General features: G+C 47.2%; 1 long non-coding RNA gene across 1 annotated transcript in view; it reads right to left on the bottom strand.

The window, feature by feature from the left end:
• Positions 1–4,288: 4,288 nt before the first annotated feature.
• Positions 4,289–16,504, bottom strand: part of LOC133270201 (uncharacterized) — a 378,511-nt gene continuing 366,295 nt past the window's right edge. Inside the window, exon 3 of the long non-coding RNA XR_009743689.1 lies at positions 4,289–4,585. This is a non-coding gene — a long non-coding RNA (uncharacterized LOC133270201). The remainder of the gene's footprint in view (positions 4,586–16,504) is intronic.

Raw genomic sequence — 16,504 nt, 5'->3', positions numbered from 1 at the left:
AAGCACAAAACCAACCAAAAACTATTCAAAACCACCCCCAAAACAACCCCAAACCACCCTAAACCCACCAAAAAAACCACCTTGTCCTGCTTCTCCTGTGGGACACAGGCTCAGAGCCCCAAAACACACCAGAAAGAGGAAAAAACCACATCAAAACACACAAAACCACCCCTAAAACAGCCCAAGCCAACCCCGAAGCACCGGCTCGTGCTGCAGCTCTGCCTCATTCCAGAGCCTTGGATCATCTGGGAGCACGGGATCCCATTGGCATCACAGCTCCTGGTGCTTGGGAGCAGATCCTATGGGATCTGCATCCAGATCCGGATGCTCCACACATGGACACGGATCCAGGTCCGGATCCGATTGTAGGGGGGAGCGCGGACACGGAATTCCATGGGGCTGGAAGAGCAGAACTGGGCTCCCGGACGGGGGGCTCTGGGGTGGGGGGGAGAGACACCATTGCCCACCATTGTCTCCATTGACCCTATTGGCCCCCATTACCCCCTTTGCCCTCCCCATTACCCCCATTGCCCATTACCCCCAATGCCCCCACTACCCCCATTGCCCCCCATTGCCCATGTTACCCCATTGCCCCCCCATTACCCCCATTGCCACCCGTTACCCCCATTCCCAACTCACTTCCCACTGCTCCGCACTGGATCCAAAGATGGGGCTGGGGATGCCCCGGTCCCGCCGCACATCCGGTTGCGGCTCCCATTGAGGCTCCAGGGGCCGCCGGTTCGAGCCCCGAGCTCCCGGGTTCGGGTCCCCGTGCCCCCCCCCCACGGAGCAGCGCACCGAGCACCGAGCGGCGCCGCTCCCGTAGCAGCACCGGGGCCCGGTGCAACAGCGCCCCCAAGCGGGCGGCCAGGACCCGCGCTATGGGGTGTTGGGGGGCGAGCACTGGACCCCCAAGTTATGGGGCGCCCCCTTTGTGCCCCCCAAGTTATGGGGCGGGGTCTGGGGGTCCCCGTTTGTGCCCTCCCCCAAGTTATGGGGCACCCCCTTTGTGGCCCCCAAGGTATGGGGCAGGCTCTGGAAGTCCCCTATGGAGCCCCCCAAGTTATGGGGCACCCCCTCTGTGCCCCCCTCAAAGTTATGGGGCACCCCTATAGTGCGGGGGTGCCGAGGCCCCTCCCCACGTGACCCGAGGTGACCGGGAGGGCGAAGAGCCCGCGGGGGTGGGGCAGGAGGCGGTGCCGGGTGATGACCACGTGACGCGGAGGGGGGGGAGGGGGCTGCGGAGGGCGCGCAGGGGCCAGGATCGGGCCCGGGCCCCTCCCCCCCCGCGCCCGCCCCAGTTTGGTCCCGTCCGGTTCCCGCCAATTTCGCCCATCATGGCGGAGCTGGAGCTCCCCTCCGATCCCGACCTGCGCAGGTTGGAGCCCGCGGGACCCCCCAGTGGGGGCTTTTGGGGTCCTGGGGGGGTTGGGGTGCTCCTGACCCCCTCTCTTTGTCTCCCCCCACCTCCAGGCTGTGCACGGGGCCCTGTGCCCCCATCCGGGAGTACATCATGGGCCACGTGCGGCACCGCGGTGAGGGGGGCACCCCAACATCTGGGGGGAGGAACTGCAACATCTGGAGGGACCCCAAACCTCGGATCGGTCCCTAAAATACATGGCGGGTGGGGGGGGGTGTTCCTGTAGGAATGTGAAGAAGATCAAAGGGAACCTGCTGTGGTATCCGCTGCACCCCAAAGTGGGGGGGGACACCCAAGCTCATTGGGGAGCCTCCAAAACCCCTCAGGACCCCCCCAAACCCCTTTGCTTGTTAGGACCCCCCCAAAATTCCATTGGGATCCCAACAACCCCCCAGCACCCCCAATTCGCCCTTGTGGCCCCCCCCCCCAACCCCTTTTCTTCACCCAGATCCATGCAGAGGAGCCCAAATTCCTTTAGGACCCCTCCAAATCCCATTGGGATCCCCAGGAACCCCCAGTTCCCTCCCATGATCCTCCCCGACCCCCCCCCTAACCCTTCCTTTAACCCCCCCCAGGTTTCCTCCTTAACTCGGGGCTCAGGTACCAGCACCTCAAGGAGATTCAGGTTTGGGGGGCGGGGTGGGGAGCGTTAGAGGGTTTTGGGGGGGCTCTGTGGGGTTTTGGGGGATCCCACAGGGACCAAAACACACCTCTGCACCCCAAAACCATCCCCCCTGCATCCGAAAACACCCCCTCTGCACTCCAAAACCATCCCCCCTGCACCCCAAAACGCCACCCCCGCACCCCAAAACCATGCCCCCTGCACCCTAAAACCACCCCCATGCATCCCAGAAGCCCCATGGCACCCCAAAACCGCCCCCCTGCACCCCAAAACAGCCCCCTGCACCCCAAAAGCACCCACTGTGCACCCCAAAACAACCCCTCTGCACCCCAAAACCACCCTATGGATTCCCCCATGCACTCAAAACCCTCTCAAGGACCCCCCCGAATCCATCCTGCAGCCCGGTTTCCCCCCTTGCAACCCAAAACTGCCCTGGGCCCTCCCCCATGATCTTTTCCTCCCCACTCCTGAACCCCAGAACCCTTTAGGGACCCCCTCTGTACTTTAAACCCCCCTGGGTTTCCTTCTGAAGTGGGTGCTGGGCTCATAGGGGTCCTTAAAGCCCCCCCCCACTCTCCCTAAACCCAGTACTGACACCTTTCGGGGTGCCCCCCCCAACCTCCATGGTCCCTGCAGCCCTTTTGGGGTCCCCAAAATGGGATCTGGACCCCTTTGGGCCCCCCAGACTCCCCTCAACGTTTGGCTTTGGTGCCCCCCTTGCCACCAGGTTGATGCTGGAGGCCACGGGGCTCTCAGGGGCTCGGGGGGCCCAGATCCAGCAGGGCCCAGAGCTACGGGGCAGCCCCATGGACTCCCCAGAAACTGCCCTGGGGCCACTGAGGAGGCAGCTGCAGGAGGGGAAGCAGCGGCTGGTGGGTGCCAACGGGGGAATGTGGGGATTTGGGGGGGTCCTGATGGGCTTGGGGGGGTGGGAAGTGGAATTTGATGGTTATGGGGAGGGGTTGGGGTCCCTAAAGGGCCCCAGCGCCGCTTTTTGGGAGGGATGAGGGATATGTGGGGGTCCTGGAGGGGGATTTTGGGTCTATAGGGGATGACATGGGGGAGTTTGGGGCTTTAGGGGGAATTTTGGGGGTGCTGGGAGGGGGATCTGGGGGTTATGGATGGGTTTGGGGTTAAGGGAGAGGCTTGTGGGGAAATATGGGGCGATATTTAAGGTGTTTGGGGGTCTTGGGGGGTATTTGGGTCCCTCCCATGGCTTTGGGGTCCCTCATTTCCTTGTGTCCCCCCCTCCACCCCTTCCAGTCCCGTCGCTGGATCCAGCTCCGGGCTCTGGCCGCATCCAATGGGAAGCTCCAGGCGCAGCTGCGCCCCCTGCAGGCCCAGGTGAGCAAAGACGGGGAGATCGAGGGAGGGGCGGGGGGGGCGTGTCCTCACCCCTTTGGCCACGCCGCTTTCAGACCCTAGGGAGAAGGGCGGGGGCTGCTGGAAGCGCTGAGCATGCTGGACTAAAAGGACACAAATTAAGTAGGCCCTACATTAATAACATGTAAATAAGGAAGTAACGTGTAAATAAGGTCAGCCCTACATGAACTGCGTGTGAATAAAGCAGGTCCTACGCTAATTGCAGGTAATTAAGGGGGGGGTTAATGATGGTGGGATGAGAAATGGGGAGGGATGGAGAGAGAGGGGGAGAAATGGCAGGAATGTGGGGAATGGGGGTGGGAAAAAGGGGGAGGGGGAATGGGGGGCATAAGGGGGGGAGGGGAGAAAATGGGTATGCGGTGGGGGAGGGGACAAATGAGGGGGAGGGGCGAGGAAAGGCCCCATATTCAGCCCCATGGGCCGTAGCCTGGCAACACGCAGGAAGCGGTACGCGGAGACCCCGTTGCTAGGCAACAGAGGCAACAAACCCGGAAGTGCGGAGAGCATCGCGGAACGGGGATGGGGAAAGGCCGAAACACGTGGGGGAGAGGGGGCCTCGATTTCCTGTGAAATCTTTATTTATTGGTTAAGTTTCCTTTTTATACATTCTTAAGGTGACCCCTCCCCTCTCCCCTCCCCCCCCACCCCCCCACGCTATTTACATCGGTGTCAATAAGGCTTCGGATAGACCCCCCCCCATCCCCCCCTTTACCCTCCTCTCTCCCATCCGGGGTATAAAGAGGGGGGGAGGTGCCACCCCCCCACACCCCCGGGTGGGGGATGGGAGGTTGTGTCCATTGGGTACCCTCCCTCAGCCCCGTTTTTGGTTACATGAAGCCCCGAGGGAGGGGAGGGCTCTCCTCTGCACCGGTTACTGCAGGGCTCTCCCTCCTTAAAGAGCCCACGCTCACCGTGGGGGCCCCGTCACAATGGGCAAATCCAGAGCGACCGCCACGGCTTTGGGATGGCGGCAGCATCGTGCCCATGGCCACTGGGCACCCAGGGGTGCTCCGGGAGTCGCTGTGGCGGGACCAGCCTCTGCCCAGCCGGCTCGGGGAGGTCCCTCACGGGCTGCTCTTCCTCAGTGCCTTTGGTCCGGAGGTGGAGCATGCGAGGGGTCACAGCTCAACGTGGGCCATGGAACAGGGCGTCACGGCCACCTCCGAGGAGTGGAGAGGGACCGACGTTGGCACAGCAGAGAATCATGGAATCCCAGAGTGGGCTGGAAGGGACCTTAAAGCTCACCCAGCTCCAACCCCCAAAGGCACGGGCAGGGAGACCTTCCACTAGAGCAGCTTGCTCCACGGCCCTGTGTCTCTGTGCACTCCCAGGGCATCCTGGGGATACCCCCAGAGAATGCCTGCAGCACCTCCAGAGCTCCCCATGGACCCAGTCAGAGCTCCTGCATCACAATGACCTTGGGGACATGGAGACCACAGGGGTGGCTGATTCTGGAACTCCCCGTGTTCAGGTGTGTGAGGTCACAGAACCCCACAGAACCCTCCAGCAGAGGCGCCGGGAGACGACAGCTGCCCCACGGAACACAAGCTACCGGTGGAGGAGGCAAGAGCAGCTCCTCTGGTGGTTCCCGTCTTGGTGTCTCGGAGCCGGTGCCGCCTGTGGACGCAGGAGCGTGGAAGGAGGTGGGTGGCGATGGCGATCTTGGGGTGCTGTAGGAGTTGCCAGAACACCTCAAGAGACTTCCCCAGAGTGGCTGCTTTGGACTCGGTGTGTGAGTTGGGCTGGCTGAGCCGGCAGCGGAGCGCTGCGGCTTCCGAGGGATGATCCTGGGATCTGCCCTCATTTCTTGTGGGGAGAGCAAGGGCCTGTGGGGATGGGCCAAGGGGGAACGATTTTAACGTGACCGAGAGGGGAGATTGAGATGAGATCTTAGAAGTTGTTCCCTGTGAGGGTGGTGGGACAGTGGCACAGGGTGCCCAGAGAAGCTGTGGCTGCCCCATGGCTGGCAGTGTTCAAGACAGAGCTGAAAATGCCCTGACTCTTTCCTTGGTACATGATTGAGTTGCAGGTTTTATTCCATTTTTGGCTAAATCTGAACTATTTATGGAAGTTTCTAGGCTATTTTAAGCTTTTCCTAGCTATTTCTTAACTGGTTCAGGCTGTTTCGAACCCTTTTTTCCCCAATTCTTAAACTTTTTGAACCATTTTGACCTTTTCCAAACGTTTTTTGTCCATTTCTTACTAATTTCTTGCCATTTCTAACCAATTTTTGCTCTTTCCTGACTCGGTTTGAGCCATTTTTGGCCATTCCTAACCCAGTGTTGCCAATTTCTAACCCATTTTAAGTCTGGATATTTCTAAAAAAATTATGGCCATTTGTATCCTAATTTTGGTCATTTCTTACCAGTTTTAAGCTTTTTTTTTTGGCTATTCCTAGTCCATTCTTGCCTGCTTGTCCCCTGTTTGAAGCATTTTTTACCAATTCTAAAGAGTTGATGACCATTTCTATCTTAGTTTTGCCCATGTCTTACCAGTTTTAAGCCATTTTTGGCAATTCCTAAAGAATTCATGGCCATTTCTAGCCTGGTTTCAGCTTTTCTTAGCTATTTCTTAACTGGCTTGAGCTATTTCTTGGCCCAATTCTAACTCTTTTTAAGCCATTATGGCCATTTCCAAACTGTTCTTGTCCTGTACTTACCAATTTCTTTCTACCCCTTTTTTTGGCCTTCCCTAACTTGGTTTAACCCATTTTTGGACCTTTCTGATGCACTTTAACTTCTTTTTGGCTATTTCTAAAGAATGGGTGGTCATTCTCACCTTATTTTTGCCCATTTCCTTCCTGGTTTATGCCATTTTAATACTAAATGCTTCACTTTTTTATGGGCATTTCTAGCCTGGTTTAAGCTTTTCTCACCAATTTCTAAACTGGCTTGAGCTATTTCTAACCATTTTTTGCACAATACTGACTCTTTAACGTCATTTTGGCCATTCCCAAACCATTTCTGTGCAGTTCTTAGCAATTTTTTTTCTGTTCCTAACACAGCTTTTTCCCTTTCCTGACTTGGTTTAAACCATTTTGGCTTTTCTAACACATTTTAGGTCTTTTTCGGCTATTTCTAAACAAGTGCTGGTCATTCTTATCTTATTTTTGCCCATTTCTTGCCGGTTTTAAGCCATTTTATGGCAATTTCTGAACTATTTATGGAAGTTTCTAGCCTGGTTTAAGCTTTTCTTAGCTATTTCTAAAATGGCTTGAGCTATTTCTAACCCTTTTTTGCCCAGTTCTAACACTTTTTAAGTCATTTTGGCCATTCCCAAACCCTTTCTGTCCAGTTCTTACCAATTTTTTTTCTGTTTCTAACACAGCTTTTGCCCTTTCCTGACTTGGTTTAAACCATTTTTGGCTTTTTCTAACCCATTTTAAATCTTTTTTTGGCTATTTCTAAGCAATTGCTGGTCATTCTTGTCTTATTTTTGCCCATTTCTTGCAGGTTTTATTCCATTTTTGGCAATTTCTGAACAATTTATGGACGTTTCTAGCCTGGTTTAAGCTTTTCTTACCTATTTCTGAGCTGGCTTGAGCTATGTCTAATCCTTTTTTTTATGCAATACTGACTCTTTTTAAGCCCTTTTGGCCATTCCCAAACCCTTTCTGTCCAGGTCTTACTAATGTCTTTCTATTTCTAACCTGGTTTTGCCCTTTCCTCCCTTGGTTTAAACCATTTTTGGCCCTTTCTATCCCATTTTAAGTCTTTTTTGGCTATTTCTAAACAATTGCTGCTCATTCTTATCTTATTTTTGCCCATTTCTTACCAGTTTTAAGCCATTTTATGGCAATTTCTGAACTATTTATGGAAGTTTCTAGCCTGGTTTAAGCTTTTCTTAGCTATTTCTAAACTGGCTTGAGCTATTTCTAACCCTTTTTTGCCCAGTTCTAACACTTTTTAAGTCATTTTGGCCATTCCCAAACCCTTTCTGTCCAGTTCTTACCAATTTTTTTTCTGTTCCTAACACAGCTTTTGCCCTTTCCAAACTTGGTTTAAACCATTTTTGGCCCTTTCTTACCATTTTAAGGCTTTTTTGTCTATTTCTAAGCAATTGCTGGTCATTCTTATCTGATTTTTGCCCATTTCTTGCCTGTTTTAAGCCATTTTATGGCAATTTCTGAACTATTCTAAACTATACTGAACTGAATATTCTAAACTGGCTTGAGCTATATCTAACACCTTTTTTGCACAATACTGACTCTTTTTAAGCCATTTTGGCCATTTTCAATCCATTTTTCAACATTTCTTACCAATTTATTTCTATTTCTAACCCGTTTTGGCCCTTTCCTGACTTGGTTTAAACCATTTTTGGTTCTTTATAACCCATTTCAAATCTTTTTTTGGCTATTTCTAAGCAATTGCTGGTCATTCTTATTTTTGGCCATTTCTTGCAGGTTTTATTCTTTTTTTGGCTAAATCTGAACTATTTATGGAAGTTTCTAGCCTGGTTTAAGCTTTTCCTAGCTATTTCTAAACTGGCTTGAGCTATTTCTAACCCTCTTTTTGCACAATACTGCCTCTTTTTAAGCCGTTTTGGCCATTCCCAAACCCTTTCTGTCCAGTTTTTACCAATTTCTTTCTATTTCTAACCTGGTTTTGCCCTTTCCTGACTTGGTTTAAACCATTTTTGGTTCTTTATAACCCATTTTAAATCTTTTTTTTGGCTATTTTTAAGCAATTGCTGCTCATTCGTGTCTTATTTTTGGCCATTTCTTGCAGGTTTTATTCCATTTTTGGCAATTTCTGAACGATTTATGGAAGTTTTTAGCCCGGTTTAAGTTTTTCTTACCTATATCTACGCTGGCTTGAGCTATATGTAACCCTTTTTTTGCGCAATACTGACTCTTTTTAAGCCCTTTTGGCCATTCCCAAACCCTTTCTGTCCAGGTCTTGCCAATGTCTTTCTATTTCTAACCTGGTTTTGCCCTTTCCTCCCTTGGTTTAAAACATTTTTGGCCCTTTCTAACCCATTTTAAGTCTTTTTTGGCTATTTCTAAACAATTGCTGGTCATTCTTATCTTATTTTTGCCAATTTCTTACCCGTTTTATGGCAATTTTGACTAAGTCTGAACAGTTTCTTGCCATGTCTAGTTTGGTTTACGCTTTTCTTAGCTATTTCTGTACTGGTTTAGCCTATTTCTAACCCTTTTTTGCCTAATTCTATCTCTATTTTAGTCATTTTGGCCATTTCCAAACCATTTTTGTCCTGTTCTTATCAATTGATTTCTGTTTCTAAACCATTTTTTCCCTTTCTTAACTTGGTTTAAACCATTTTTGGCTCTTTCTGACCCTTTTAAGGGCTTTTTTGGCTATTTCTAAGCAATTGCTGGTCATTCTTCTCTTATTTTTGCCCATTTCTTGCAGGTTTTATTCCATTTTTGGCAATTTCTGAACTATTTATGGAAGTTTCTAGCCTGGTTTAAGCTTTTCTTACTTATTTCTAAACTGGCTTGAGCTATATCTAACCTGTTTTTGTGCAATACTGACTCTTTTTAAGTCATTTTGGCCATTCCCAAACCATTTCTGTCCTGTTCTTACCAATTTTTTTTCTTTTCCTAACACAGCGTTTGCCCTTTCCTGACTTGGTTTAACCCATTTTTGGCCCTTTCTAACCCATTCTAAATCTTTTTTGGCTATTGCTAAACAATTGCTGGTCATTCTCATTTTTGCCTATTTCTTAATAATTTTATGCATTGTTGACTAAGTCTGCACTGTTTCTTGCCATTTCCAGCCTGGTTTAACCTTTTCCTACCTATTTCTAAACTGGCTTGAGCTATTTCTAACCCTTTTTTGCCGAATTCTAACTCTTCTTAAGTCATTTTGGCCATTTCCAAACCATTTTTGTCCTGTTTTTACCAATTTCTTTCTGTTTCTAAACCATTTTTGCCCTTTTCTAACCTGGTTTAAACCATTTTTGGCTCTTTCTGACCCTTTTAAGTTTTTTTTGGCTAATTCTAAACAATTGCTGGTCATTCTTACCTTATTTTTGCTCATTTTTTCTTGCAGATTTTATTCCATTTTTGGCTAAATGTGAACGATTTATGGAAGTTTCTAGTCTGGTTTAAGCTTTTCTTACCTATTTCTAAACTGGCTTGAGCTATTTCTAACACTTTTTTGGGAAATACTGATTCTTTTTAAGCCATTTTGGCCATTTTCCAACCGTTTCTGAACATTTCTTACCAATTTATTTCTATTTCTGACCTGTTTTGGCCCTTTCCTGACTTGGTTTAACCCATTTTTGCTTCTTTATAACCCATTTTAAATCTTTTTTTTTGGCTATTTCTAAGCAATTGCTGGTCATTCTTATCTTATTTTTCCTCATTTCTTGCAGGTTTTATTCCATTTTCGGCTAAATCTGAACTATTTATGGAAGTTTCTAGCCTGGTTTAAGCTTTTCTTACCTATTTCTAAACTGGCTTGAGCTATTTCTAACCCTTCTTTTGCGCAATACTAACTCTTTTTAAGGCATTTTGGCCGTTTCCAAACCCTTTCTGTCCAGTCCTTACCAATTTCTTTCTATTTCTAACCTGGTTTTGCCCTTTCCTGACTTGGTTTAAACCATTTTTGGCCCTTTCTAACTCCTTTTAATTCTTTTTTGGCTATTTCTAAACAATTGCTGGACATTCTTATCTATTTTTGCCAATTTCTTACCAGTTTTATGCCATTTTTTACTAAGTCTGAACAGTTTCTTGCCATTTCTAGTTTGGTTTAAGCTTTTCGTAGCTATTTCTAAACTGGTTTAGACTAGTTCTAACCCTTTTTTGCCATTTGTGAAAAGAAAATATGCTCATTTGATTTTGGGTGGTTGTTTATTCATAGCTCCTTTAATATTTCAAAACCAGCCATAAGGGGCTGACAGATTACAAGCTTTATGAAATATCAAAGTAATTATTTACACTTTCTTGCTTCTTTGTGCAGATGTGAAAGAATAAATACCCATAAAGTCTCAGAAGCGACACTTATCCTGGGCTGAGTCGTGGTAGCGATGTGGTTTTCTCCCCTGACCTGTCCCAGATAACTGGAACGATAGATGCTTGTCACTCCAGGCAATGTGTTGTTCCCTCTGGTTTGTGCTCTGTGGAGAGATGAGGTTATTGTGCAGCCATGAAACTCTTGGGCTTCAAGCTTTGGGGTCCCACTCAACCTCACATGAGATTCAAACAGCTTGTTTCTTAACATGCCCTGGAGAATGTTACTAAATCACAGAATCACACAGTGCTTTGGGTTAGAAGGGACTTTAAAGCTCACCTAGTTCCACCCCACCTACCTTCCACTAGCCCAGGCTGCTTGAAGCCGGTTGCTGTGTTAGTAGAACAAGTCCACCTGGTTCCTGGTGTGGTGTTTTATTTATTTATTTAAGTATATTTTCTGTCTTAAATCTAAAACTGAAAGGTCAGAGTCCGATGGGAAGAGGGGTAAAAAGCAAAATTACGGGAATGCAAGAATTAACGTGTGGACACTTGTGTCAGTTTTAAGCTCAGCAGGTCTGTGGCTGAACTGTGCCACAGCGTTTAAACTGTGATGCTTGGATCTAAATGGTTGTAATTCCTTGTCTTGAAACAGAGAGAATGTGAGGTCGAGGAAGGAGGTGTTGGAACGAGCTTGACTCAAGAGAACGCTGGGAGGAAGGAGGAGGGTGGGAAGTGAGAGATGATAAGCCCAGCTCTGAGAGAAGCGCTCACAAATCAAGGTGAGGTTCTGCAAAGAGCAGATGGTGGCCCAGGCTTTGAAGTCTTAGTGGTGGCCTTTTAGCAAGCCAAGTGAGAGACGGTGTTCTTTGTTAGAGGTACTGCTGTGGAGCCTCAGTCGTGGCAGGCTCTGAGCAGGGGCAGGACAGGGCTTAGGCAGGGGCCCTTGGTACCTGCTCATTTCAGGGAGGAACCTGCAGCTGGGTAATACACCCGAGTGTGATGCACTCTGAGTGTGGTGAGTGTATCAGAGTTCAAAGGGTTTCATGTAGCTGCTAAGCAGCTTGGGAGAGAAGATGATAGTCCCACATGCCTTTAGCTCCTTTAGGGTGTGTGTTCCTCTAAGACTACTTGAAGATCATCTTTGCCCCTGCTTTTACTTCTGTTTCAGACTCTGATTTTGTTACTGAAACTTTATTTGCAGAGAAGAAGATAGTTCAAATGAACTTTACCAATCCACTGCTGATCAGGTGAGGGCCTTCCAACAAGCTGTAGAGAACTTAATGGCCTTTTCAAACCAAAGGAGGACAAGCTTGAGAAGAGCTGGACTGAGGGCCCTGCAGTTCAGAAGCCTCAGTTCTGAGTGGCCGAGCCAGGAGAAGGGTGATGGGAGCTTCTGTTCAGTTGGAGACTGAAGGCAGTTTAGTTTAATTGCTTTTATTTCTTAGGATGAGAATGTGTTGAATTTTTCTTGCTTGCTAAATCAATAGAATCTCTCCTGGTGCTGCTGAGACCACAGTTCTGCTATTGCAGTGGAGGCAGCTTGCTTCAGAGCTGGGCTCTGATTTTCTAACTGTGAACTGTGTGAGTCCAGCAGCTGTGGGATCCCAACACCTTTGCTCCCCAGGATTGGTCTGAGCTTTTGTCAATGACTGGTGATGTGTTTGCCCACGGTCATTGTTTTTTTTTGCACTGGCATTAGTACAGCTATGAAATAAAGAGCCATTCATTACATTCATAGTGCAAAGGAGCAAAGTGAAGGCTTGGCAAGGAGTGGCAGTGACTTTAGTCTCCTCTTTGTGTGCATCATGGTGCTGCTGGGGCCAGTGGAGAGGTTATAGGGGGCTGGTTCAAAACATCTTTTCAGCTTCAACTCTGAAGGCTGCAGTGTGGCAGGGAGCCTGCAGTGTGCTGCAGAGCAGCCGCATCACTGTTACAACCTTAGATTTCTTGTTTATTCATTTATTTAGTTACTAGTGTCTGTGTTTGATCCAGAAGTCTCATTGTTCTGCCTGCCTGCAGGCGGTTGAGGGGACTGGTGGTTCTGGCAGGCGTGGAGTGGGCTGCTGGAGACAGGGCTGTCTAGAAGTGGGCAGTGGGGAGGGAAGTGTTCTTGTCTGCAGCAAGTCCCCTGCTTGTTAGGTTGGAGGGGCTGCTGCCCCTATGGAAGGGTGCACCAAGTCCCCTTAGGCAGCTCAGGTGTTGCTTTGCCACAGAGGGGCCCGAGATGGGCTGGTGAGACTGCCCTGGCTGTTCTGTGGTGCAGGGCCTGTGCTGGCTCTGCGTTGTGCTGTGGCAGTCACAGGGGTGTTTCACACTGGTTCACTTTCTGACTGTGTCTGTATTAGTTTGGTTCATTATCCTAAAATCATAGAATCCCAGCCTGCTTTGGCTTGCAAGGGATCATAAAGCTCATCCAGTTCCAGCCCCCTGCCACAGGCAGGGACACCTTCCACTAGAGGTGCTTACTCCAAGCCCCATCCAACCTGGCCTTGAGCACTGCCAGGGATGGAGCAGCCACAGCTTCTCTGGGCACCCTGTGCCAGTGCCTCAGCACCCTCACAGGGAAGAACTTGTGGCTAAGAGCTCATCTCAGTCTCCTCTCTGGCAGGTTAAAGCCATGTTTAAAGATTTCAGTTTAGAGATGCAAGCTTGGAGCAACCTGGTCTAGTAGGTGTTCCTGCCTGGCAGGGGCTTGGAACTGAATGAACTTTGAACCCAGAGCAGGCTGGAATCCTATGGCAAATGGGATTCTGTGATAAATGTAGTTATAGCTGGAGTTCTCCAGTAACTCCACGAGAGAAGAGTCAGGCCTGCAAAACCTAGTCATTCTAGGGATGACTGTTACAAGGTGTCCCCTGAGCCTTCTCTTCTCCAGGCTGAACAAGCCATCCTGCTGCAGCAGTCCTACAGTCCCTTCTCATATGTTCTGTCCTGCTTTGAGTTCATGGAAGCAAGTCCTTCCACAAATCACAAGACTTTTGTGGTTTTTAAAAGCCCTTTCTTGAAGACTGAGCAGAGCTAGGAATGAGGCTGGGTGTTTCTCCATCATGCTTGGGCAATCTGAAAACTTCCACTGCCCAGATTCCACTTCTTTCTATATTTGTATAAAATAGTGATATAGTTTGAGCAGGTTCCTTTCAACAACAGTATTTCTTGTTTTCCTTACTAATTTTCTAGCTTTATCAGAACATTGTCTTTTGGGTGGTGGTTCTAGTGCAGCAGTTGTGTTACCACTTTTAAAATGCACCTTAAATCAGTGGTGATGGGTTACTGCTGTGTGTCAGTGACTTCAGCTCAGGCCCTTTTAAACTGCACTCTTGCAGAAAACTGGGGTCTTTTTTGCCTGTAAAGAATTTCCTAGTGTGAAGTTCCCCTTTCTGCCCGAGTTTCAGCTTCAACAAATAATCAGTGCTTCAAACAAGACAGCTTTCATTTAAGGAGATGGCTTGATAGAACCACACGGATTTGCCAGCTCTGTGTTACTTGGAAGAAAAGCCTTCTGAAAGTCATTTGAGTTTGTGCAGACAACGTGACACCAGACTGGCTTTTGCCAGGCTAATGGTGACTGCACTCTTAGAGGAGGATGGGTAAGTCTCTTTTCTTGTACTTTTTGAGGATTTTTCTCAACCACTGCCCTACTTCATCCTTTCATAATTAAATCTTTTGCTCTGTGCTTTCAAAGGCTTGCCTGTAAAGCAGCTTTTGGTGGTGTAGAGATCTGAACTGGAAAGTGTCTCTGGGTTTCTTTCTGGACGTTTTGCCACGATCAAATAGGCAGCAGTCCTCAAAAGCAGTTCACAAGTTGTACTTGTAGAAATTTGATTTATCTTATCTGTTCTGCTTGAGAAACTACAATAGCATAATAGCTCCCATGGGCACTAAATCCATACATTTTCTGGAGCTTAGAAGGGCATGCTGTGGGTATGGCACTGGTAAATGATCAAAACCAGAATAGCTTGGATATCCTGGAACACGACATGGGTATGTAGTCGGCAGTGTCCTGCTTCTGTGGCTGAGAGTACCGCAGGGTCCCTCAATGCATTCTTTGAATTTCAGTGAAAGGACTTTTAAAGGAATGCTTTTTTGGGACTGTTGTTTCCAGTGTAGAGTTGTGTCCGGGGTTTAGCAGTAGCAGTCCATTTTTCTCCTTCTTAGTAGCTGGTGCAGAGCTGTGTTTTGACTTTCAGCCTGGGAACAGAGCTGATAACACTGATGCTTACTCTGACCAAGGACTTTGTGAGTCTCATGCTCTGCCAGGGAGGAGGGGAAGGCGGGAGGAAGCAGGGACAGGACACCTGACCCAAACTGGCCAAAGAGGTATTCCATACCACAGCACGTCATGCCCAGGGAGGTAACGGGGAGTTACCTGGAAGGGCAGTCTCTTCTCGGTCGAGCTCGTTTCGGCAGGTGGTATTGTACTCAGTAACTACATTATCCAGAAACACCTGGAAGGAGATTAACTGCTTATCTGTAGTTAGATCTAGTAGAAATAAGAAGAAAGTGAAGCACAAAATTGCTTTCTGTACATTCTATACTCTATTTGTCATTGATACGTTGCTTTAAATACGACAGTGCTTTTTATTTAGCTGTGTGATAATTAGCCTTGAGTCTTGTTTTATATTTTTTGGCAAACATTACTTGGAGGTAAATCCATGCATATATTGCACATGTATTAATTAGGCTGTCTCATTTATTGCAGCTCAAAAAAACTCCACCCACATCATTTTAGATGAGACCAATGTAAAAAAAAAAGAAAACAAACAAAAAAAGCTCAATGTAGAGTAAACCAGAGTAAACCTCTTTCTTGTCTTATTTGCTTTCCAATCTATTTAAGGAAATCTGAGTTCCTATGGCTCTTGCCTACTATAGATTTTGGACAAATGCATACACATCTCCCTGAAATCAGTGTAGCACAGCATCAATATTTTTTTTCCTAATCTTCCACTTTTTCCCATGTACTTTTTCAGACACAGGAACTACACATACGTTCTAACTTCCAGAATAAATTGTGTGGTTTATCTATCCATGCACCTCCATATTTGTCATTAGCTCAGAAACTCAAGACCTATAAATTGGATGCCTAAAAATCCTAGAATATTCCATCATGGTATTGTGGGCTTAGACAAATATCTAGTAGATCATAAATCCAACAAAAACCTGCTTGTTTTCCTTAAAATGTTCCCTTAAAATGTGATCTTTAAAGTGCAGGTATCCATTTTTACTGTAACCAAGATGTTCAGACAGCCACTGCATGTTTAGCAATGTTCCTGTGAAACTCTCATTGTATGAAGAAAAAGATGTCAAATGAGCCAAAACAAAAAGAATGTTTGCGTATTTGCTTATCCAATCCATCACTATGCATCTTGAACTAAAATGAGATCTGCAACAGAAATAAGGTTACAGCTTTCCTTCACTTCAGCAGCTGGAAATTTGCACCTCGAGGTGTAAGGAAGATACTTAAAAATAGAGCATCTAAAAGGGCTATGGATTTCTGGCTCTCATTCTTGAGCTCTTGCTTCTTCTGTGGGGCTCCTGTAAGTCCTACCCTCCCGTGCCAGTTATACGTGCATATACATACATTTCTGTTTCATATGATGGCTGCAGATAGCCATCGTTAGGCAACAGAACGGTTCTCGTCTTCACAGAACCTCACAATATCCTAGTGAATTCCAGAGTTTCTGCAGAATATGCAGCCTTTATTGTTCTTTCTTTAGAACCTTCATCAAAAGGACAACAAGAAAAGACAAAAAGAGAAAAATCTTTCCATTTATTTCAATATAAGGTTTATTTATGTATGTCTACCTTACATTCCTGCAATTACTATTTTTTCCTATAAATACAGTAAAATGTCATAAACTGAATTGAATCCTGTGATCTGTGGTCAGTTCTGTTCCCGATGGAATCAGTGGGAACTTACTTCTTATTTATTATGCCCCCTTTTTTTTTTTTTAACTTTGACATCTCTTTCTGTAGTGTATGTTCACACATAAGGGATATGTGTGATATTTTTTATATTGATAAAATATCAAAGAACATGAAGATTAATAAATTTCTTGTTTGAATTGAATCTAAATTTAGTCTCACATCTGGAATGAATTGTGTGTGCTTTGAGTACGTCTTTGTCACTAATTCTTTTGGTGGTGTTTTTAGTGTTTGGACA

Source organism: Pezoporus flaviventris, unplaced genomic scaffold, assembly GCF_033815535.1.
Source record: "Pezoporus flaviventris isolate CSIRO_AGI_PZ_B2104156 unplaced genomic scaffold, CSIRO_AGI_Pfla_v1 ptg000019l, whole genome shotgun sequence".
In the NCBI taxonomy this organism is placed as follows: domain Eukaryota; kingdom Metazoa; phylum Chordata; class Aves; order Psittaciformes; family Psittacidae; genus Pezoporus; species Pezoporus flaviventris.
This window is presented reverse-complemented; position numbering and strand designations above follow the sequence as displayed.